At 36.3% G+C, this 25,986-nt stretch overlaps 1 protein-coding gene across 2 annotated transcripts in view; it reads right to left on the bottom strand.

Annotated features, from left to right (window-relative positions):
• The window catches only part of PCDH11X (protocadherin 11 X-linked), a 512,224-nt gene extending 486,244 nt beyond the window's left edge, over positions 1-25,980 (bottom strand). For both annotated transcript variants that reach the window (XM_085319603.1, XM_085319604.1), the window contains exon 1: positions 25,537-25,980. The gene's annotated coding sequence lies outside the window, so the exon portion shown is untranslated. The remainder of the gene's footprint in view (positions 1-25,536) is intronic.
• Positions 25,981-25,986: the final 6 nt, after the last annotated feature.

Raw genomic sequence — 25,986 nt, 5'->3', positions numbered from 1 at the left:
ATTCCTCCCACTGTGGCATTGTTTCAGAGGTCTGCCAAGGTGAACAGGTCTTCAGGCTTACACTACAGTCCATAAGAAGTCTTTCAGCTGAGGAAGGGTTGTAAGGTTGAGGTTTGTACTTTCCTGTACAGATTCCTCCATGGTCTTTTTACCATGAGCATTCACACTGATGCACTCAAACTGCTGTATGTTCTAGCTTGTTTGCTTGGCACTTTTAAGTCAGAGCAATCCCTTTAATTTCAAAGTAGCAGATGCCTTTACACGAAGTAAAATCTAACTACAGATTTAAGTTTTACCATTTTCAATTTGGAACAGCATGTTTAATTTAAAGAAAAAGTTTAAAACTCTAAGAACCTTATTTCTCTCTCTTTCCTTTAAGCTTCTACCAAAACTTCAATACGATTAAATAATTTATTTTTGATGGCAATTAAAAAAAATAAAACCTTTTAACGATGGTCTGCTGTAGCAGCCTCTAAAGGGGTGTGTGAATAATGATAATAAGGCTTGCAGTATAGCTAAAAAGAATGGTTTATTAGTAAAACTGAATGACAAGTCCATAAAAGAAAATGCCCTTCCACAGATACTAAGTTCAGCTTATCAGTATATGGCAAAAAATAGGATCATGCTACATAAACAAAGAAAAGGCATTCTAGGTAAGTGCTTCAGCATTCAATAACAGAACTACATACTATGCTGACTACTACTGGGTAGAAATTAAATTTCTACGTGTTCTGAGAATTTTTATGATTTTATTGACTATGTTTCAGGCAAATGCTGACTTGTGTATTACCAACATGAAAGAAGCCATTTAAAAATAGAACAAATGAAAACCCAAGCCCTGTGTTTCCAGTAAAGAACACGTCTGGACTTGGACACACCTACAGGTAAAAATGCAAATTTTGCCCAAAAATGTAATACCATCTTCCAGATCTTTTTTCAGTTAATTCTTTTCTTCGTATATCCATAATAAAGTGTTAATAGAGAATTATGAAATCCATAGTAAATCTTCTCCTGTCAGGACCAGAAAACAAGTAGTACAGAAAAAACATACCTCTTTTTTTTTACTATATTCCTATTATTCAGGAATAAAGTTATTAATTGCACACATTGTACATCCCTGGATTTTTAAGGCCAGAATTGTATATTTATGTTTGTACATCACCTTCAGCAATCAGTCCCAATTAGCACTTTTCAGTTCTTCATAATCTAAATTCTGTATCTCAAGTATCTTTCATTTCTAAAGATACTATGTTCTACTCCATTATCACTTATGTCAGAGCAAATATAGTCTATATTGTCATTCCCACTAGAAACAAAAAAGGAGTAATAATATAAAAATAAAACTCATGTTACAGAAGTTATCTAAGCAAAAAATGAAAATTAGAAATATTTCTTCGAGACCAACTTTCCCCCTCATTTATTATTTTTTGTCATTCCTAATTTAAACAATCTTTACAGTGACTCCATGGGACTGAAACTCAGAAACAGTATAAAGAGCATCTGCCAACAAAATTTCTTCTTATTCTCCCAGATAAAACACAGCCATGCAAAGTTAATGTAATCTCGGTAACTGTTTCTCAGCATTCTTCCAGTTTTGTTCCTCCTGCACTTGCATGTGCTTACCATTTAAATAACTGCACAGTGTATAGTGCACAGTATATTGTTATAGAGCAGTTCAGACTAAGTGGATCTTTCTTTGGCCTTTTAATCTCCACCAGACTAAGATGCCTCTATTAATTCAAGTCCTCTCATATAACATATCTGGCAAAAGGAGACACCAAATGTTCGCAGGTGTCACAGGTTAGAGAGCAATGTTGAAACTTGAAATAAATTATTCTGTACTGCTACTACTCTAGAAGCAGAAAATGACATTTCACAAACAGGTGGATGGAAGTTGCAATATATTTTAGTTTTATATTTTTAAGTGGGAATTTCTGTTGTATTACTTACACTAATGCAACTGAGATTGCATTAATTCAGATTAATTCAGATTAACTGATAGTTCTAACATAAGCCATAACCCCTTAATTTGAAGAGTAGCCTTAAAAAAAGTCTCACTGTATAATTGGTGCATTTTATTTAGTAAGCATACTGATTTTAGCAAACTACTAATGTTAGCTGTTATTCATGCAATTAATCTGATTTACACACATTCACCATTATTCACACTCTTACTAAAGGTTTTTTTCTTGCAGAAAAATAAAACATAAAAATTATTCAGCAGTTGAAGCAGAAATCAAACTTCAAAAATTATTTCCCCTGAGACATGAATAACTCATGGAGTCTTATCCGACTCTAGCTTCCAAACCAGCTTCATACAAATCTTTTGGCCAATTTGAACATACAGGAGCATAGCTGCACATGCATCTCTCATTAGCATCAACTGACAATTGAACAGCAGGACACAGTGTTTTCTTACTTCTCTCAAAACTTTGGGAGTAAAATCACTCTTCCTGGATAGAGGATTTAAAGGTAATTCTTCCAATGTTCTTAATGGGAATTGCATACATAAGAAAGTGCATGAATATCAAATTCTAAGGATATAGATTTTACTTTAAAAGTTTCTCATTTCCTTTTCTATGTGCATGTAAATCAGCATGGTTAAGCATAAACAGAAATGGAATTTAGAGAGATTACTTTGTTAGTACCATAAAAAAGGATATTCATATGATGCACAAAACCAGGCAGCAATTGGAAATAAGAGCTTTCCAAGGCCCATTAAACTAACAAATGCCAGAGTTTTTTCTTTGATTTGCTTTGTAAAGAATACAAGATCATAACTTAGCTTATTGGTTTCCTTGCTTACTGAAACTGAATTGTACAATGGTTGCCAATTCTACTACTTAGAAGTGGTCTATCACATACTCCACTTCTAGGGTTGCTACCTGCTACCATGTACTCAGTATTCTGTGTTTTTCCTCATATAATTTACAGGACAAAGTACTGTTATTCAGACCAGTCATACATTCAAGTTCATTCTAAACTTTGGAGAAAGTGCTTCTGAAAGTTAGTATTACACAAATCGACATCAGATTTCACATTTCATCAAGATCATGTTTCATATAAGTCAGTATAAGTGCATTAGTGTAAGAGCATAAATTGAAGGACAAACAGGCTGTGTGTGTGTTCCTTTAAACTTTCAGAGGGAGTACTGAAATGTTTTTTGAATGATGTCACATCTCTAGAAAAGGTCTCTTTGAGGCACTGGCCAAGTTGATACACAGAAGTTTCTATGAACCTAAGTAAAACAATTCAGGAATGCCAAAGTTAAGCTTGTACAAACAAAACGGACCAATTCAGTTTGTAGTAAGAGCCAGATCCTCTTTTGATGTAAAAAGGCTTTGAGCCTGTGGAATCATCATGGTATACAATACCTGAGACGTTGTACCATCCTCTGAGTTCAGAGCCATGCCTCTGTAAGGGCCCGGGTACCATAAAATGGATGTCTCTACACAACTGGTTTTCACATATGGAGCAGTACTGGTGGCATTGCTCTGTTGGCCGACTTCTTTGCATGCTTTGGAAAGAAGTCTTTAATTACTAAGCACTATAAATGAAACAGTCTATCCATTTCAACTGGTGATTTCTAACTCTACAAAAGTTTTATTTGCTTACTTTTTCTGTGTCCTCTGGCAGTAAATATAATCTCTGAATCAGACATTTCCTGTAAGATAGCAACTTTCTGCTCTAGGGCCCTCTGTTTTGCTAGATAGTACCTATCTGCTGGGACACATCTTCTAAAACAGTAATTGCTGCCTAATCATAAAGTAAATTGAACACCTAAGGAACATGGAAGTAAAGTGCATAGCTAACATATATAATACTGTGGCTCATTTGCTGTGCTTTCAGATCAATCATTCCAAATTCATACAACTATAAATGAAATCAGCGGACTCCTAACTCGCCAGCAATGTCTGCGTTACACCGCTATTACTTACAGCAGATTTCTACAAAAAATGTGTTATACTCAGCATATGTGTGTATAGTGACTATCTGATATGCCAACATCTTTCCATAGTAATAATAAATCATACTGATTACTGAAAACTCATTAGTTCCAAGGGTTCAAAGTTTAAACATCTGAAAATAAATAGATCTGGACAGGTAAGATATTCCAGTAGATACTTATCTTCATGGGAAGCAACCTATCAGCAATCTTCATCCCCTGTTAGAAAGCCCTGTGCATTGCAATGCCCCTGCTGACTAGTGCTGCAGTGTTATTAGGCGGGGAAGAAGTTAGCCTCTTGAGCAGAGTGTAACAAATCCCAGCTACCCACTGCCTTGATAGACAACTCAACATGAATATAAGCACCCACAGCATACTACAGCAGTCCTGTGAAATGAGGAATTTCTTTCTCGTTGAAGCAACCAAAATCAGTTCATTGCTCTTCTCATTTATCTCCAGAAAAAGAATTTTTGGAATGGATTAGGTAATTAGAAGGCTTCCATACCTTCAAAAAGTGATCATCAGTTGACCATGGCAAACTTCAAAGCATGACTTTTATTTATTGGGTATCCCTTGTTTGTTCGGTATCACCATTGCTGATTTTTTTGGTTGGCTGGTTTTAGTAGTTCTGTTACTGATGCCTTTAGCTGTTTTTTATCTTCTAGTTAGGCAGCAACAAAAGCAGCACATTTTACGACCCCCTACATATAACTCTACATATTTTCTTTCCTCTGTTCTATTTTTTTGAAATATATTTAGGTGCTATGGACAAACACGGAATAAAATGATAAACATTTTCTTCATTAAGTTCAAGTTACAATACTTCAGTGCAGGCATTCCTGGCAATGAATAGACACAAGTTGTCTTGCTTACTGCACGTTAGCAGTTTCTTTCAGTTAGTCAGGAATCCCTGAAATACTTCATGCTTAATCACGCTGCTTAAACAAAACTTACTTTGATTTAATGCAATATTGTGCCATGTTGTTCAATGCCCAAATGTACTGATGGATGATGCATGATTCTGGCTTTTCAGTTTCTCTCCTCATCTCTGATTTCATTTTACCACTTCCTAACTTATGTTGTTGTCCTTCTTTTTAACTATTTCCTCCTAAAGAGGAAATTTTCATTTCTTACACTCAAAATACACATATCACTCATCATCTAAAATAAAACTTCTGCTCTAGGATTTGATAAACTAAATCGTTGATATTGTTAACTTTGGTAACAAATTCTTGATTAAGGTCTTAAAGCTTTAATCATCAAAGAAGTATGTTGATTCAGATACACAGGCAAGATACGCAGCAAATACTATGCAGCAGTATACTGCTGAAAATCTTACGTAAAATTTTATCACTAAAAGCAGTTGTACATCCTACACTACACCACGCTATAGATCAAGAAAAGAAGCCCATAATGAAGACAGGGAAGCAAAAATGTACATGCTATTCATATAAAAGGCCAAAGCACTGTAGCAGTGCTGGGAAAAAAAGGCGACTAGGACACACCAATGTAGAATGAGATAGTATTGTCCAGTTTGTCTCCTTTGGATTTCTTCCCTTTTTACTCACATTCCACCACTGTGGTCTACAATAAAATTAGTTCATCCACCTTGCAAACTTAGCACAGAACTAACAGTATCTGGTTGGTTCCACATCATGACTTCACAGGATGATGGAGCTGTGCACACTGAAATGGCCCTCAGGAGGCCTCTAGGCCAATCTCCTCAAAGCAGTGGCAGCACTGAATTCAGACCTGGCTGCTTCAGGCTTTGGCCGGGTGGGTCTTGAAAACCTCCAAGGATGGAGATTCAACAGAGACTCTGGGAACCTGCTTCACTCTGTTGATGATGATAGTGGTGGACAAACATTCCAGAGGTGAATAATCAATGACTTATTGTCAAAATTTGAGTACCATTTTGAGCAATTCACTTTTAATTTTTCCTTCTTAGGGAGGGCAAACACTCATTTACTCTGTTACACATACATGTTTGAGAACTGTCACCTACAGCCATTCTGGTAACTCTAGTAGTTGAGAACAATGCTCACAAATAAATTGTTAGTGATTATACATGGGTGACACCTATGCAATCATTTTACTGGTTGTCAGGTCAAACAAGAACCTGTATGCATATCTATTATGCAGACACCTTATAAGGAGCTAGTAAATGATTAAATGAAATTGCTGTTTTCATAATGAATTAGCACAAGATCTGTTGTTCATAACATTTGGAAAATTTAAATGCTTTAACATAATCCAGTTATAAGTACTCTGCAGCTGGCTGTTAAAACAGATTCATCACTTAAGCATTTTTAAATTTTTTATATATGTCATTACAATATGCCAGAACTTGTTTATACTTTAGAAATAAATCATTTTTAATTACCATGGGTCAAACCTTGGTAACTAGTTCTGTGAAGAACCAAATTCCCTCCTTGGGCAGCATGCAACAAAGCAGGAATGGGAGCTCAATTTGCAGCACACTTCAATATAACTGCAACAGCTGCAGTATTTGATCAAGACAAAATTTCTCTACCACAATCTCATTCAGGGAAGCAAAATAGAATTTTCTGTAAATCTGTTGTGAAGCTGAGCCTGCTTACATAATTTACACTCTTCCCAAGTTTCTAGCATGTTATATTTGCCCAAGAGAAATTTGGATCGTGTACAAATTCTGCTCTGAATCTCCAATATTTCTCCCACAAATTTCCAGTGCTTGTGGAGGCATAATGTGTTCAGAACTACACACCAGTGTTGCAAACACTCGAAGGGTAAAGGGGAAATTTTGACTGAGCCAAGATCATTCCTTCCCAGTCTGAAGGATCCTTCCTAACACATACGTGATTTAGCCACTGAAGATTTAACATCTTGCACTAAACACCCCTCCTTTCCCCCCCCCCCCCCATGGAGAGGATGTTATGGAAGATAGCAATCAAAATACATTTTCCATATTTCATATTAAATCTGTGAAGAAAATGCATGTATCTATGGTCTGTTGCAATCAATCTGTCAGAATCTGCACAGAACACAAAATACTATGCACTCTGAAAGTGTATGCTGTTAGCTATCCGAAAACCAATGAAGATAAGTAAATCACCACTTCTCCTAGCAGGTGAGGTAGTATTTATGTCATACCAGTAACATACCATAACCAGTAACATAACCAGTGCTAATCCGCACTGTAAAACCACTTAAAGAAAAAAAACGAACCATCTTTTTCCATGTCATACAAGAAATCTGCAACTATCTAAGAAACATCACTGGTAGCCTAAGTCAGTCCCTGCACAACTGTGATAGTTTATGGTCTACATATACGGCAACAGAGCAATTTCTAATGTAAGTAAATGCATAGAATTAAATGGCATTTTACCAACTTGAGGACAAAAAACATGTATATATTACATGCAGTATTTTCTTTCAAGGTGCACTGAATCATGACAAATGTGCTTTACTTTGCATTGATGAAATTTCACACAGAAAGAGTCATCAGTCTGGTTCTTCAGCCATTACTGGAATAAGACAAGTTTACTTCAGATTAAGTTGAGTCCCAGTGAATGCCCATCTCGTTTCTATGGTTTTGTCACATTTTGCCTGAAAATAAGCTAGAAGGTCAGTGTCTTCTGTTCTGCTAAAACTTGCACCTCTTTTACCTTCAGCAAGATTTCCATACCAGATACAGAACACCATTTATCTCATAGTTCCCTGGCTACCTTTTAAATAAAGATATATAGAGGGAAAAAAACATGTGAGCACAGTGGCACAGCTGAGTATTGAAGAACTTGTATGCTTCTGCTGTATTGAAAGCAAGTCCCTTTCATCATATTACCCATGCCTCCCCTCTCACATCAATGAAATTGGCTGGGTGTGAGTTAGGGTAACTTTTCCTGAAGATCTTTAACAGCAGTATTCGTATCTTATAAAACTACAAACGTCATTTAGCTACTAAATATGCCTCTGATCTTAAGGAAGCATTGGGTAGCATGCTGTAGACTTAAGGCTCGCAAAGAGAATTTTACCAGAACTCTTTCCTCTTCTGAATTTTATACAATGCAAATAGGTCTGCTGTGCCCCTCAGAAAATTTTTATCTCAGGTGAAAATCCAAGAGTCTTCTGCATCAGAGTAACTACTACTATCTTCATCCTTTGGTAAATGTATCCTAGTTATCTCAGGACACTAATAAATCCTTAGACATTGCCATACGCACATCATCAATCAAAACTATACTGATCATAACATCAGCTTCCCCCAAAAAGCTGTTCTGCAGAAGAGGACTAATTTCACGGTTTCCCTGGTTCCTATCTTCTGCCCTTCTTTTTGAAGCTATTCAGCTCCTCACTGTTGCTTTTGCCTGTTAAGCACTCTGCATTGGAACCATCAAATTTATCTGAACGTTTCAGCACTTTCCTTCGGCACTTGGGCGCTTTTCCATGAGATTTAACGTTTTGCCTTGGTTCTTGTTCTCTAGCATCCTGGCAAAACGTTTCATGCTTTTTGGTATTCTCAGTACCTCAATGTCTTGCCTCAAAGCTTCTCTTTATTGTGATGCCCCAATGCCCACAACTTTCCTTGAACGCTTTTCCATTCATCCTGGCATTTTGCCTTGGTGTTGCAGTGTATTCATCTCAGGACTTTTGTGTTCCAACCATGTACTTTTCCAACCATGGTTTCAGGTCTGCAAAATTTTTCTTTATGACTGTGCTCTAATTCTCTCCTGTGTACCTCTGCAGCTGGTTCTTTCCAACCCCATGGTAAATTTACCACGCTCAAGGCAGGGTCCAACTTACCTCACACAGCGGCAGAACACAGTGCTCCTGAGTACTGGAATGTAGCTTCCTCCTTTTTTTCCTAAACTCCTTTTTTCCCCAAATAAAATAACTGAGCAAAAAGTACTGAATGACTGATCATCAAATCCTGACACAGAAAGTTAACGCAGTGAGGTTTACTCTTTTTGTGTGGCACGGGTTTCCTAGGTTTTTTGTTTGTTTGTTTTAAAAAAGTTCTGGTTAGTTAGATGAACAGTCACTGTCACCGATATTGCTGCTGCACTACTGTTACCATTATTATTTGACGTCTACTTGGAAATTTTTCAGTCTTTTTCAAATCAAATTATATGATACTTTTCTGCATTTTCACCAGAAAAAAAAACACTAATAGAATGGTATCAAGCTTCATTTTTTTCCCCAGGATGTTTGAGTCCAGTGCTTCTTAATGATCAGCACTGTTGCTTTCTTTTGGAAAGAGATGATCATCTCAAATTCTTAATTTCAATGAATTAACTCCTCCTGGATCTGTGCCAATTTTTACTGATAAAATATACTGATAAGGATTCTTTTACCAATCTTTTTCCAAAGTTGGCTACTTCACTCAGCAATACATGCAAAAGTTACTGCATTAGACATTCTCAGAAGCAAAGCAAATGGCTCTTAAACAAACCCTAAAAATACTTTGTTTCATGAAATACACTAAGTATAATTTCTTATAAATGTCTGAAAAACAAAAACACTAACTTTGAATGATGTTAGATACGTTGTTTTCTTACACATCAGCATAGCTCTCACACATCAATCAAGATGAATGCATTCATATCACTAAGTCTTTTTATATATATATATATATATATATATATATATATATGCGCGCTACATAATGTAAATATATTCAGCTTAACACCAAATTTAATTTCAAAGAAGAAAATTACCCTAAAATTGCATTTGCTTTCCTTACAGTTCTTAAAGCAACAGTGGCAAGTTTGGGGTGTATTTCCTCATCTCACCAAGTTAGTTAGAGTTAACATGCTGGTCAGTAAGATGAGAAAAAGAATTACATCAAGACCCCACCACAAGCCATCCAACTTTAAATCTTACTCTTCAGTAAGTGCCATGCAAGAGAAAGATAAAAACCAAACAAGCAGTGAACAGTATTCTTATTAGACTCCTCATCATGTCCTGAAAGCAGCAGGGTTTTGAGATAATGGCAACATGCAGCTATTTACAACTTGTTAACCTTAACACTAGGCTCTGAGAGCCAAACTGTCTGTGCGCTAGCTGGCATTTTTCCTAAAAAATTGCAAGCCTTTGTGAAGGAAATAGTCACAGTATTTCAGATTTTCTTTTGGTGCCTACTGCTTTCATAAGAAGAAATGTTCTTTTGGGGGTCCAGATCTACAGAAAAGCAGGGGTCAGTGGAGACAGACAAGCACAAAATTGTACTGTTGGGCATATGATTATTGGCAGAATACTTTTCTGTAATTCAGAGAAATCAGAGTCTAAATGTAAATCCATGTAAAAAGAAAATGTAAAAAAAAGAAAATCTAATAAGCTAAACCTGAGGTAATGCCACTATAAAACATGGCACAAGATTCTTTCAATCCATATACCTTTAAACAAGTCTAAATTACCTTTTTCTACTTACTCTATATTACAACAATGATTCTACATGAACGAGTATGTTCCTTTACATTTTGTGATATTTCACTCTTAAGCTAGAACAGACTTGATGTCCTTATTTTTGTGCTGTTTTGCATTTGTTGCCACGCTGTTAAAAAGGCCAGGATTGGAAGTCTGCTCAAGAGGATTTTGCACACGGTGTTTCAGGTCAGAGATAAATTTTACTGGAAACCTTGCTCAAAACCTGAAAGGCCAACATTTAACTCAGACCAAGGACATAAGCACACTACTTTCATGACCAGTGCATGTGCATATATACATACATAATACACGTATATGCTTTTAATACAAAAAAGAAAATGCACACACATCTTGAAAAAAAGTGCTTGATGGTAGGAAATCTTCACAAAATACTAAGAAAAGTCTGCAGAAATATCAGTCCTTTAGGGATGGCAAATTCTGTTTTGGAGTCCTGAATATTTCCAGCATGGCGAAAGGACCAGATTCACAGTTACATACTGAACTGCCGAAATCATGTTGTGAACGGCTGTGTCAGCTGAAACATATTTTGGTCAAAATGCTGGGGCACAGCACTTTGTTATGCATATTATTTGCAAAGCGTGTGACCTCTTGGAAAGCTGAATTAATGTGAAACAACTATTGTTATGTTCAACACAGATGCGATTAGGACATGGCTCATGTTTTGTTGTTGTCCAAGTTTTTAGTGTATTTATGTTCCATTAAAAAGTTACGCCAACAAATCTACTGCCAAAATTCACTAGAACTAAAAACAAACTGATTTTATGGCAGCCTCTAGAGCTTTCTACAGGAAACAGAGATTTACTGCAGTAAAATATTCACAAGAATCTTATTTGATATAAGTTCAAAACAACAATTTTTGACAAGTTAATTTAAGAATGTTTCTTTGCATTCTGTCTGCTAGAAGTGTATTTCAAACTACTCTCTTCGCTGAGCCTGTAATAATTCAGTAGGAAAAAAAAAACAAAAAACTAGGATTAAGCAAACAGCTTAATCACAGAGACCACTAATTATGAGTTTTTACTAGTATGTTACTGGTTCAGTCAAGCCTGAGTGAGTAATCAAGGGTCTGAAGTGCCTTGTGGAAATACAAGCCTTTTAGCAGTCCTGTGCTGTCACTTTTTGATTTGCAAAGAAAAGTAATTCACCAGAGGATTGAGCTGTTTTCTTGGAATTTATTTATTTAATCTACAGAGCTTTTATTAATTCATTTTAATTTAATTTAGAAAAATCAGCTTTTCAACATAAGGCCTTCCAAGCTGATTAACTGTGCAGGAAAGTTTTTTTTTTTTCATTCTAATGCTTCTTGTAATCTAGAAATCAAGGAAATATTATTTTCCTGCTTCTTCCATTCAAATTCAGATCAATGCTATCCTACCTATAAAAATTTCCAAACAAAATAGTGAAACTGAATCTCATGTTGCAAACAGATTTGCTTTTAACCATACTTTGTATTTCATTAGAGAATGCTGCACTACAGACCATAAAGAGAAACAGGATTTTTTGGTTTGTAACATTATCTTCAAGATTTTCTGTTTCAAAAAAAAAGAAATGTACAGATAACCCATATTCATCTTTTCTTTAATGACTACTCCCAGCAGAATGTTTACAGCTTTTTTAACCTGTAAATCTCATGAATCTCTCAAGAGATTCATTAAAAACTTAAACACAATTTTCTTCTTCTACAACAAACAATACTCTGGTAATACCTTCTAATAATAAACATAGTTCAAGGAAAATTGAAAATCTGTGATTTTCCTATGGTTATGTAGCACATACACATTACCTGCAACATTAAATGTACATTTAAGTTACAGTATCTTGCCAAGCCATTGTTGCAATGAAATATCTTTTGGGAATTTGTTATGCAGATTCAAATAAGGGAAGGATCAGAAAAACCTCCCAGGCTCTGAATTTCTGGATACTATTTTATATTTGAATAACTCTATTTTCTTGTATTTGCACCAATGCAACAAGAAACAGAATCTGTTTGCTAAAGCAGAATACTGACCTTATTCAGAACAACTTCTTTAAAAGAAAAAATGTACAACTGAACATTTGTAATATCCTTATAGAGATAGCTTAGATTAGCATTAGAATAGTGTAAGCAGCTCATTTTATAGCTAAAGCTGATTGTGTATGGTTCTGTGAACTATTCCTGATCATCAGTCAAGGAACAGTTTTTGCTGAATTATCACTAGTTCAGACTGGCTCATCAGGGCTTCTCTTATTAAGATTTATTTGATAAAATAATCCATCCCTGAATATAAGACGGAAAGAAAGTAATTGGGAAATGTTCCCAGTTGATGGCAAAAATAGAAAACCTAAATGATGAAGAGTAACAGAAATCCAGTTCATCCCCTCCTCCACACAGTTTTTTTTTTTAAAAAATCTACTGGAGATGACTAATTATATTGACATTTTTATATTCAGCACCATCAGGGTTGATCATCTCCAAGAAAGCCTAAGCTTCATGTCTGAAATGGATGCTAACAAGCATGAAGTAAATGCTATGGAATATTATCTTTCTGTGCAATATTCTGCATATTCAGGAAACTATACAATATACATATCAACACTCTATTATTAAACTTCCCATTGATGGAAAAGGAGTGCCTGCATAGGCTATTTTCTGGAATTCAAGGGAACTGATCTTTTTTCTGGCCTACCGGAGATTTCCCTGTAAAGACCACTTACTATTTATGCCCTCTACATTAGAGCTACAACCTTGGTTAGAGGGAAAAAAAAAAGTCAAAAAAAGAACAATGCAAATTTAACAAATACAAGGTAGCAAAATCACTTCACTTCCCTCAGTGTCTCTGCACCCTACTCCATTTTTGAGGTTTGAGGAAAGTATTTGCAAAGTCCTTTCCAGTCTCAAAATACCATAACTCTAAACAGGCATACAGGATATCTAGCTGCAGATCAGCCCTGTTAGACATTTAAATGCCAGCCTACACAGTGTTCAGTTCTCATATTCTCAGAGCAAAAACTGGAAGGCTCTTTGCAGATTCTAGGAAAAACCTAGTTACACTATGAGTTAATAAGACACAGGATCATAGGATAATTCAAGTTGAAAGGGGCCTCCGGAGGTCATCTAGACCAACCTCTTGCTCAAAGCATGGTCAGCAGTAAGGTCAGAGCAGGTTGCTCCGGGCTTTACCCAGTCTGGTCTTGCAGCCTCCAAGGACGAGTCCTGCACACCCCTCTGGGCAGCCTGTCCCAACTGCAGTTTTTACTGTGGTGAACCCAGTTCATTCATCCATTGCTGTGACCAAGTACTATTTAAGGAACTTCAGTGCTATAAGAAAGTGATACATAGCATAATGAGGAACCAAACAGGTAACTTTTAGGGTGCTTTTCAGTAGAAGGTAGCAGTCCTTAGACCAGTTTAAAAATTCTTGTTTTTATAAGAATTTTAAGAATCTTTGTTTCGTTTACAGTGGTCTTCTCTCATATCTAATGGAAGTACTTAAATTTATGTCCATAGGACATAAATTTATGTCCATGTCTATTCTCAATCTAGTCATACTCCCTCTTATCCACCAAATGTGTTCAGTCCCTTTCTAGAAACTTCATTTCTTGCCTTTTTGTAGTGAATCTGTCAATCAACCTCTAGACACTCTTGTAATAAAGCGCAATAAACTATCAACATGAAGCATCAGAAGAATACTCTTCACAGATACAAATAAAATTACACTCTGTCCAATGTGTCCACTCCAGAAAACGAAAACGCACAGGCGGGGGGGGAGATTTGTCAGATTTGTCTTACAGCTATGAATGTCAACTAAATCTGGTCTTTCAAGACCAAGGTGGGGGGAGGAAGGGGGAAACAGGTTTTCTTACTCTCAGTTCAAGTGTTTAGAAAACTGAGGCTTCTTTTTCTTCTTTTTTTTTTCATTTTTTTTCCCCACAAAAGAACAAAAAACGTACAGCAAGTCTTCCTTAGAACCAGAAATGAAACTAAAAGGTATTTCACAGATCAAAAGCAGCACTTTAAACTGTGTTCAGGAGAACACTGTTGAAATGCACTGAACAAGCAACTTGTTGAAGTTGCAGCCCATCTATATAACCTCAGTTCACAGAGGTCTCCAAAGATTACACCAAATAGCACACATTGACACAGGAATGGCAAGCTACATCGAGATACTGCTCCAAGAACAAAAATAACAGCTCTCTTGTTCACCAGGCAGTTCACCTTCCTGCGCTGTTCCTTGGTTATCCACTGCTCATTGAGCAAACAAGAACAGCAAGGACGTACCAATCTTCTGAATATGAGCCGAAAACCCCAATCCAGACAAAGCTAAAACCTGTGATCTATATGGAGGAATCAACATCTTTTTGCATAGAATATTTAGGTTGGAAGACACCTCTGGGGACTCTGCCTAGCCAAACCTGTTTGAAGCTTTTAAGTTCCATTAAAAAAGCCTAGGGCCTTTCCAAGCAAATTTTGAAAATTTCCAAGGATTTCATGAACATTTTTGGAGTATTCAAAATCAGTGGGAAAAAAAACAAGTCAGTTATTTCCTTTTGGTTACTACCAACTTTATCTTACGTGCTTTGAGCTTCAGCTGATCAACACCTATCCATGGTAGAGCTTTACTGCTGGGAAATTCAGCTGAATACACCATTCAAGTTTAAGAAAATAGAAAAAGGTAAAAGAAAGATATGAAAGATCCAGACAACTGATCTAATGTGAAGTAACACACATAATATAGCTCAAAATCACACTACCATAATAACATAGAAAAAGCTGTTTTCAAGATGCCTAGTTATTCATTTGATTTCCAAAATTACCAAAAATATTGCATACAGGTTCCTGTAAGAACCAAATGGAATTATCTGATTTTGAAGATATATCTGTTTGATATACTAGATTCATCTTTGGTGTAACTTTATTGATACAACTCCAGAAGGTTCTGAAATACAACCTGTCGTAATCAGGAATGATTTGGGGAACACCAAGGCTACTTAAATTAATGCCATCGTAGTTCATTTCTATGTTTTCTTTCTTCTCTTGAGTACTGTTTTCCAGGTATTTCTGTTCTCATTTCCTACCTGTTAAAAAGTAAAGAGTGGTTTTATTTGAGCATCTTTCATCATTTCAGCTTCAGTATTCCTTAGATATTTTTGATACTTTATCTGTCTTCCACCTCAGTCATAGGCATGTACTGTAAAGGCATGTTGATATACATAGTATTATACATACAGCCACATCCACAGCAGTTAAAGAGGTGTTCTGATCCAATTAGCATTTTAATCTAAGTGCTCAAAATTGTTCAGAAGTTAGTGTTTTCTTGATTCTGTTTGATATCTCCATCAACAGCTTTGCAGTTTGATCAGCAAGGCGATGGCTTTAGCTGCAGCAACCACTAAATCAAGTCATAGAGCCAATACTCTGAAGTGACAGCATTTTCAGAATTTAGAGCCATACTGCACCACCTGCCAGCCTCATCTAAGTCACTTACTCTAAACCTTTTTTCAATGATTTCTTTCAAGCTTTTTTAACGTTTATAATATAATAAAACCTAAAAGTACTGTACCTGCCAAGATGAATTACATATGAGGAACTGAGACTGTAAATGTTTTTTGAAGACTGACGTTGCACTACTTTTTGATTCAGCTATTATTTTTTTAAATATTCATTTTTGTTAAGTGCAGTACAATGAAAATACAAACACTGTGCATTAAGGGGACTCATAACACATGACACTTACGTGAATGAATCTGGGTAAACAGTCAAATTAAGCTTTCATCAAATTTAATAGGAAAATGTTCTATTTGTTTATATTTTCCTTCTGATGCTGAGCAACATTAACCAAACCTGAAACCTATTTTAAGTTTGCAAGATAACAAATATCTGTATCAAACAGCCACTGACCAGATTACATGCCTTAGTATATGAAGATAAACATTCCCACATAGCAAAAATATACTAGAAATTTTAAAGTACCCTACACAGTGGTTTCAAAGAGCACCACTCAAACACAGAATTGGAGCCCAATTTCATTCATCTTAATGTTACAAACTTCCTATTGGGTTTGAGGTCCATAACGTAATACAGTCACAAAAAGACTGTCCCACTGAAACATGTTTACCAGCACTTTTTTCTCCATCTTGATGGATAACATTATGTATTTCAGACACCTCTCAGATTTAGTCTACCATTCTAAAATGATTAAAAATAACATCAGCAATCATAAATTCAGATGAATTTCATTCCGTTCTTTTCCTTATTCCTAAATCAACTCTTCTGCCAATGTAACTTCTCTGCATTGTCTCAGTCTGTCTAACTGAATTTTAAAGTTTAAACCAAGAGAAAGTAAAAACAATCTCTTCTTCCATCTGGAATTCAGGATTAATATGATTTTCTTAAAATATATCTGGGATTTTTCCCATGCTGGAGGTTCAACTTAGTAGCAATTAGTTAGGATCAATCTTCTGCTATGACACTCCTTTCTATAACTCCTGCTGATATTAAGAGAAGCTATACACACAGAGAAACTAATTTGAATCCAGCAGCATTTCAAATAATGTCTAGAATCCATACAAACACATTTCCATATTCCAAACTGTGAAATAACTAACCTAATAGATGGAGGCAAAGGACAGAAGGTGCAAGTGTTTAAACTGTCTTTGCTGAAGCAGAATTATCATAGATATTCTACAACTCAGGTTCTGAAGGCTGTATTCAGCTTTGACACGAACTTTACAGGCTGGTTGATAATCAATCTTATTTGTTCGATGATCCTCAAAATACGTAATGTGAAATAAGAGGCAGTAAGCCACAAACTCAACCCAAATACTGTAGAGCCTAACTATAACAGGTTTATTTCTGCCACAACTTTTCTAATTCTTCTGTTTCTCCTCTTTTATTATTTCTTAAATAATTAAAATCTGCTAGAATAAATTAAATAAAAAGTACATAATTGTTCCTTTAAAAAGTGTATTTATTGCAACTCTAGTAATTTTTGCAAGTTTTTATGTTAAGTTCATAGTTTGGTTTTAGGTTTTGATAGAATAATCACATATTTGAGTTGCACCATATTTTGAGTATAAGATGATGATTAGTTTTAATTTTTAGATGGTGATTAGTTTTAATGTGCCTAATATTACAGAGCTATCAGAAAACTTCATTGAGGTACAAGCTGTTAGTATAACAACTCTTTAACAGAGATGATACTGTTTTAAAAAACTGTGTTTTTTTAATTGAAAGTGGACAAGCTCCAGGCTGCTCTTTCAAAGTCCAGTTCACTTTGAAAAATGGGACTTATACATCCAAACTATGGAAGTCCTTTTGAAATATAGCCCTGAGTTGTCTGATAAAAGTCATTAGCTTACTCCTTTAACTCAAACACACGTTGTTGTCAAAGATCCTAAAGAAACTCAGTTTCTGTATCATTTAAGAACAGCATGAGTTCTCTATTATTTTATTCGTTTGCTTATTTTTGTAAAAAGGAGTCTGATGTCTTTACCAAGCTTTCACCTGCATGTTAAAATGGCACTTTTATTTCCATTAGAAAATATCCTTCCACTCTACAGTATTATGCTCAGATAGATACTTCAGCTACATTAAAAAAAAAGTGAAAAAAACAGTGGAGAAAAGGAAAATTAAATTTATTTTCAGGGACAAGAGAAGAAAACAAGATTTTTTAAACCTCTTCATTAAAACATTAAAGAGTGATACAGTCAACACCCAAACTCTTTTGAGAGTCATCGGTATTTAGCTGCCCATGAACATCTCTTTATTCAGCACAAATCTCAGATCTTTCAGTGAAACTAGTATATGGTCCACTACTGACACAACACTGCAGACTGGAAGGTAGCACTGGTTCATTCCTCATCAGAAGGTTATGAAGCTTCCACACAGCATAACTATATTCCCTAGTTAAGAAAAACTCAGTTTCTGACTACAATTACTAGTGAAACATTTGACACAAGACTAGTAATCTCTTTGCTTTCTGCCTCCCATTCACTTTGAAGTGGCCTTTTTTTCCCCCGCTCAATGTACTACCTATGTTTGGGGTTTTACCTTTTGCAGCTTAAAACATGGGAGTTAATGTTGTATGAACTCATCTCAAACATACTTTGTATTATTCTTTAAGGCACTTTGCATGTAATTCTTGAAAATAATTTTCTTTGAGAATGTAGATAAAGTTAGCTTTATAAAAATAAAAGCTTACTGTTATTTGACTGAACACACTGTCTAAAAACAAGTAAAATGTAACGGGTGGCCCACTATTCTCTGGTCTTTTTAGAGGTTAAAGAAAATTTCTGTTAAGAAAATGTGGTTTAAGGTGTTTTCCTGAATGTTCTGTCTTTCTAAGGAGTTTATATATCAAAAATGGGAGGATGGGGAACAATATGTGAATATCAAAAATGGTATGATGGTTCAGTGTTTTTCTTCATCATTATTCCAGATTGTATACAATTAAAATACACTCATTTTCCAGTGCCAAGGGATTCTTCTATAATTTTTATTTCTACTATTTAGCAAATGCTGTAAGCAACTACATGTGTACGCACGCATATGTGATTTTTTTTCTCAAGTTTATGGCACAATCATAGAAAATAAAGTAGCTATACCTGCTACTTCTACTGCTATTTGGCCAGAGGCAAAGGGTCATTCTCAATTATTTTATAAAACTACAAAAAACTAACTAGGGCAACAAAACTCTTGATTTACCTTAGTTTAAGAATTCATGAAACTGCTGACCTCCTAAACATTAAACATTAGTAACAATTTTTAAAAAGGATTCTATGATAATTAGGCACACACATATATTTGCCCAGCAAGCAGTTAACTAGTCTACTGTAATAGAATCCAGATTACAGTAAACTACTAAGAAAACCCTAGTTTACCATTCACTCTGGTACAGTTTCATATGCTCACAAGACAGAAAAAATAACACAGAATGAATTTAATGCATTTCATTTCCATTTTTTTCATCACAAGAGTTATTACTTTGTTGACTTCTATTCTAGATCTTAATTTAAAACACATTGCCACATACATTTTCCAAAAATCAATTACATGATTGACAAGGTAAAGCTGTTACTCCATTTAATTTTAACTTTAGCTTTATGCCTTGTATCTTGCATATATTTATAAATCGGTTGCAGCTACTATTATCTTAACAAACTAATAGAGTAAGGTAGTCAGGTCCCAAATTATCGCAGTCTGGAGTTAAATGTGCATATTACAGCTCGTATTCAGTCACCACTTAATTGTGAATTTTCAAAATGGAAGAGACCCCCTGCACTTTACGTAGCTTTAGTGAATGTTATGATGCATTCTTCCCCTGTTTAACACTGACAAATCAAATCTAGTATTTTTGCCATAAACATCATAAATGCCCTAAGAAAATCTCTTTCCAATTTGTGAGTCCAACTTGCACCTTGACATAATGCTTCCTATTGAAGCTACTCTCCATTTTGGGAGAGGAAGACCAGCATACTTAATTAAATCCCATGATCCAAGTAACCTGTGTGCCTGTCTCACAGTTTCCTAATTCTTGTCTGTCAAGAGACAGGAATATGCATATATTCTTGTAATTACAGAAGCTATCACAAATTCCGCACAATTGAGTAAAGAAGAGTGTAAACTATGACTTTGACTGGCAGAGATCAAACTCATTTCCTCTTCAGAGTCATGAAACTTCTTTTTTCAGGAGCATTATCAAAAATGTGACCCTCTAATGAAATCTGAGCTAGAGGAAAGCTAAGGGCTGGCAGCGGACACTTTCTTCCTAGTTGCTCCCTACCGTACATTTTAATGGAACCTGCTGTTCTAACAATCATCACTCAAATAATTTTCACTTCTCTTTCTCTTTGGGTATTGTGCACCATGGAATAGAGCTGGAAACAAAACTGCTTTCCTTTAGTGTGCCCAGGTATGTCAAAATAAATCCCTTAGTTCACAGATTTCCACGCATATACATTTATTTAACAAACTAGCATAGCATAGTGACAATGAAGGTGCAAATAGCTGGTTAAATAAAATATGCTGTGCCTAAGGCATTGCAAACTTTCACTTGTTGGATTTTTTCCTCTTTAGTATGTATTTCCTGCCACTTTACTAGACAGCATAAAGCTCACATAATTACTAATTAAATTCCTACAAAAATAATAAAACTATATCCTTAAGGATGTAACAGATAAACACTGATACACAAACAGACTGCACCACCAGAGACATCTTATTTCTAGACCAGCTTGGAGGAAGAAAATCATTCCCAAAACAACCATGTCAAATCAAAGCAGTATACAATGCAAGATGTTCCACCGGCAGGGAAGCGAACCAGGCAGTGTTTCTTAGCACTACAAACTGCCATATTAAACCTAACAGTGATGAGTTTTAAATACAGTGGGCCACCTCTGTTTATAATTTCACTGTTGAAGTTGGAAGTCTCCAACAATTTTAATATTCATCTGCATCTCTGAGAGCAATATTTGGCTCTCTGCTGATCTGGTTATGTAGGCCCCCTTGAAATTATATAATCCACATGGAGTATTTTGCAATTTACGTGAAGGAAAACAACACTAATCTGAAAAGAACTTTGCCTGAAAAGTTAGTAAAGCACTTACTTTTAAGCAGCCTAAATTCTGCCATACATGCAAGCAGAACTGCCATAAAGCAGTGCCTTCCATATACCCTATTAACTCCTGAACGAACGGTACAGCAGAAGTGTAGATTACGTAATGCAAGAAGCAATTATTTAAGGCTATGTTCCAATAGGAATGCTTTCGCAGACTCCAAGAAGCTTTGGTTCAGACCATGTTGGATCAAGAAGGCTAAAACTTATGTTATTTATGGAAAATATTTTTCTAGAACATCTGAAATACAGTCATTTTCAACAGAATATTTATGAAAGCGATGAAATAGAACTTCAAATAAAAAGAATTTCTAATTATGACACAGATGCAGAAAATCCAATCACAAGACTGTCTACTGACTAAATTTAAAGTTATTTTAAATCTAAATTGTCATTATTTATAATAACTTCATGAAAACTCTCTTGCAAACATTTTTTCATTCAAATAGGAAGTATTATTGGGTAATTGCAAAAAAAGTATTCTTTTTCTGTGCTTGAAAAATGGATTTCTAAAAAGTATTTGTGTAATTAAAAAAGAAAAACCTTCTATCCACTTGAGAGATGATAAGTGGTATTATCATCACTCAAAATGTGTTTTCTACTCATCCTACTCTTACTCACAGTATTACACCTTAAAGACAATTATAAGGACAGTTTAAACTCTCGCTGTCAGTGGAGCTTTTAAATGTGCAAAAGCTAGTAGAAGTGTTTATGCTTTCTGGCAAATCAGTCTACTAATTCAGAAACCATAATTGAAAGAGATTGTCTTTTAGACCTATTTTCCTTATTTTACTGTTGGATAATGAGAATGGGTGTCTCCCCACAGACCTTAAGGGATAATCAAATTCCCATTTCTGCTCTAAATTTCCTGCTCCATCCTGCCATGCCTGTTATTTGCAGTGAGCATGAATTTTCAAAAGACCCAAAAAGATACCGTCACTAATACTTTACCACAGTAAAGAGAGACAACTGTTAGAAATTTCCTCTTAGGGATCTCATTGAAGAAAGAGGTCATTGGGACAAAAGACTATTAATCTCACTTATGAATTTGTATTTAAACTACAAAACTTTCAACTCCGACAACACACATTTATTCCATCCAATCCAAAATACTTGGAATAAAGATAACAAGCTGTATCTTGAACCTACCACCTGAACACAGCTAGTATAGCACATTAAATTTTAACGCTGAATCCACGTGCACTTTTACATATAAAGTATAGACTTTAAATTCTAAAATAAAACATGCACCAAATGTTTATAAACATTCGACTTTTCTGTATTGTTGAAGCAACTACTTTACTGTTGGAACAGGGCTATATAACTGATATAGACAGCTGTAAAAGATTTTAGGATCCTTCAGGAAAAAGGGTTATTTTGAGTGTAGACTGACCATTAATACTACTCACTGCACCTGTAATGGGAAGGCGTGATTACTGCAATGGCTGTTCTCAGGTGGACTACCTTAAAGGTGTGCTTTGGCAGCAGCACCCCAAAAATCCTTTTAAGATTTATGTCTGAGAATCAACATTATCCAAAATTTAGAGCTGTTTCGGCCTTTTAAAAGGATACTGTCAGTGGTTAAGTTACAAGGTTTGGATTTTTGTTTTGTTGTTCTTGTAACTTTACCTTCAAAATAACTAACTGGAACAATGCCAGAGGCATTAGTTGAATACAAACTAAGACTGAACCGTTAAACTGAGATTGGACTAATTCCTGTTTTGAGCCAGCGCCCTAGCCCCTGCTTAACAATCACAGACCACTTTTAAATCTAGATTTAAACACTCACCTGGATCCACAGGGGCTTTCTAAATCTGAAAAGATTTTTTTTTTCCCTTTTCATCTCTAGATTTTTCAGGCAGGGATTATTTTCTACTGAGCTTTCTATAAAAGCAACTTCACAGTGCTCTACTAGCAAATGCCAATTTTGGTTATACATCATTGCTTTGGACCTCTCTTTTTTTTTTTTTACTGCACAAATGTGTTTAACGTAAGATTAGATCCCATCTTCAAAACTGAATGTTAAATTACTAAACAAATGGGTGTTTCAGTGGAAAGACTGACATATTCTTAACTACAGCAGTGTGAATGACTCCAGTATAAGATTACTCAAGTCCACACAGAATACAAATGCAATACAGGACCACAGGTTCAGATCTTTGATCTCCTTTTTTGCAGAGGCTGTGATGTATAAAGCCAATTCCACTGAGCAGACAGTACTACACTGAATATAAATTATCCTTTAACCATGGCAAGGCACTCTTATGCTCACATTTGAAGAAATGCTGCAAGGATGAACAATGCAGCCATGAAGCAGTAAGAGTTCTGTAGAAAGAAATGCAAACCAAGATCTGAATGGATAACCATGTTCTGGAAAGACAAATTTGTTCCTCAGCTGCTGTTCAATAAAATTAAAGGCAAATCTGGAATACTCATACATACAGAAGTATGATTGAAGAACACTGCTTGTTCTTTCTATGTAAAAAAAAAAGCATTAGTTAGTACTATAGGAATACTTGCTTTATTTTCCAGATTAAACATCATTCCTATAAGCAGCATAACAATTGATTTTTAAAATATGGACACCAGCAGTCTCAACTGAACATGGCTGGAAATTTAAACACATCTTGTCCAGATACCTCTTTAGTGGAAGAACCCTCTGCCTACTGAGCTTACACTAAGCTCCCTGGAGTTTAGCTATTAATATTCTAAACCCATCTTTTACAATTCACAAAAAGTCTCCTTTTGCCAAAATAAAACACTTGAGAGGAATTCACCGTGCTTAAGCTGCTTTTCCTCATTTTATTTAAAATGAGCATTTCTTTCTCAACTTTATTCTATGCCAAATATACAGTATGAGACACACTCAAATGTGGAGGCATTACCTCAGCTTACATACACAGTTCAAATGGGAAAACAAACTACTTCTGACCACCTCAGATACTTGTTTTGTTATATTCTGTATAATTTTACATCAACCAGTTCTTTTTCAGCTGTACAGAAATACTAATGAGCATTTTTACAGAAAATTTTTGTGTTATCTCTGTGGAGTTATAACTTAGATGGTTCTAAGAAACAAGTCTTTCCAGCTGTGATGTTTATTTGTATACCACTTTGTCTGTATGTGTGAAAATGTTAGTAATTTAAATAAATTACCTCCTCTCCCTTACCTCTTTTGACCTGTGTAACCTGACCGATCAAAACTACTTCCACCACTGACAAGCAAAAAGTCAAAATCTATCTTTGGCTTTCTGTTCTCTTTGGATTGCCTTTCAATAAGGCTTGAAGAAGGTGCTCTTTGTTAATCAGTTCTCTGTGCCAGAATGAAATTCAGCAAAAAATAAGGCAATTGCGAACTGATAACATCCACTGCCCTCAGCTCTGCTTTGGTTCAATAAACTTGAACATCTTCTCCCCTCTTTTGCCAATCGAGATAAGCAGGAACAATTACTTAAAATGAATTATCATCTCAAGCTCAGAAAGACAGGATCAGACGAGTCTAGGCAATCTCTCTTAAGCTTACAGTTTCTTTTAATGTCCGAGAGGGACAAATAAGTCCCTGTTTGCCTCTTGTCACCTACCTTAGAGGTGCTTCCTACAGGCTCCTATGCCAAGGTTGCAAAAGGAAAATGAGACAAATCCTTTGCTTTCCAGACCACCTACAAGGCTCCTGCTTGCAACCAGCCAGCTGTAAGCTTTGTGCCACTATGGCAAAAGTCTTAAATGAACCATTCCTTCCCTTCCCAAAATGATACAAAATATTCTCTCCTTGCCTCCCTGTGATCTCCTCTATCCTTGCCTTTCTCTTATCTCCATAGCTGAAACCAAGTATTCTTTGGACATCACTGCAATGCCTCTAACCAATTTTATCTGCATCCAGAGCTTGAGTAAATTAAAATATATTTCAGCTTGATCTCTTTTTTATCCTATTCCATTACTGCATATACACAGCAACTTTAAGCTTACAGACATCCCTCCACGGTTCAAGAAAATCCTTCAATCAAAGAACTTCTTTTACAATCCAGCATAGTTTTTGCTCTCTCCTCTCTCCACAGCAGCTAGGCATTTTGATGCAATCCTCATTTAATGCAATCTCCATTACAGGATTATGATCACATCAATAAAATGCTCCATATGGTTTTTTTTCCATCTCTTTCCCTCTCCGATTAGTACGAGGCACTATATCTGCAAAAACACCCAATCAAACAGGATGATGGGATGCTCTGGGGAGGTGGTGGGGGGCACACATTCAACACAACGCAAACTGCCCATCAGAGACCAAGACAGTGGATCCCCTCATTCCTGAGCTACAGTAAGTTAGCTGTCTCCTTGCTGCGAACACAGATCACAAACATGGTGTATCTGCAAACTAAAAATATCTTTTGCAATCACTTGTGAGCTCCGTGTACTTTTCACAAAAGCAGACTTTCATTTTACTTGACCAGTTCTAGCCTATTAATACTGTGCTGGATGAGCTGCTGCTGCTCTGCCGAGGAGGGGATGCTGGACCAAAGACTCGAAGCCGTATAAAAGGCTATAGGAATCCCGCTTCTCCCCGAGCCCCCTTCTTACCTTCAGTTCCTTCCCGGCAAGGGATGTCAGTCCCCAGGGCTCCTCAGCGCACCGCCACGGCGTCCAGAGGAGCGAAGGCTGCCCCGCGGCGTGCAAGTTGGGCTGCTTCGCAGCAGCAAATCCTCGATCCGAAGCCCAAGCCGCTCCCTCCGGTGCGCCGCGCCGGCTTCACAGGCACTTCCACGCGCGGAGCACAACCGTGAACGGAGAGGGGGAAGGAAGGGGCGGCAGGATCGTAACTTTTAGGTAAGCCTGAGTTTGTTTTATTTCTGTTGGGTCGATTATTTGCCTTGCAGCTGCAAGGGAGACGGAGGCAGTCGCTGCCGGGAAGCGTCCTCGGAGGTCCTGCCGCTCCCCCCAAGTTGAGCGGGGGAGACTTTAACTCGGCGGCGGCTCCGCGGCGCAGCGCGGCGGAGCCCCGGGCGCGCAGGGCGGGCGGCAGGAGCGGCG

This window comes from Rhea americana, unplaced genomic scaffold (assembly GCF_003343005.1).
Source record: "Rhea americana isolate MKP2758 unplaced genomic scaffold, rheAme1 scaffold_6, whole genome shotgun sequence".
In the NCBI taxonomy this organism is placed as follows: domain Eukaryota; kingdom Metazoa; phylum Chordata; class Aves; order Rheiformes; family Rheidae; genus Rhea; species Rhea americana.
The sequence above is the reverse complement of the archived record's forward strand: the minus strand, read 5'-3'. Positions and strand labels throughout refer to the sequence as shown.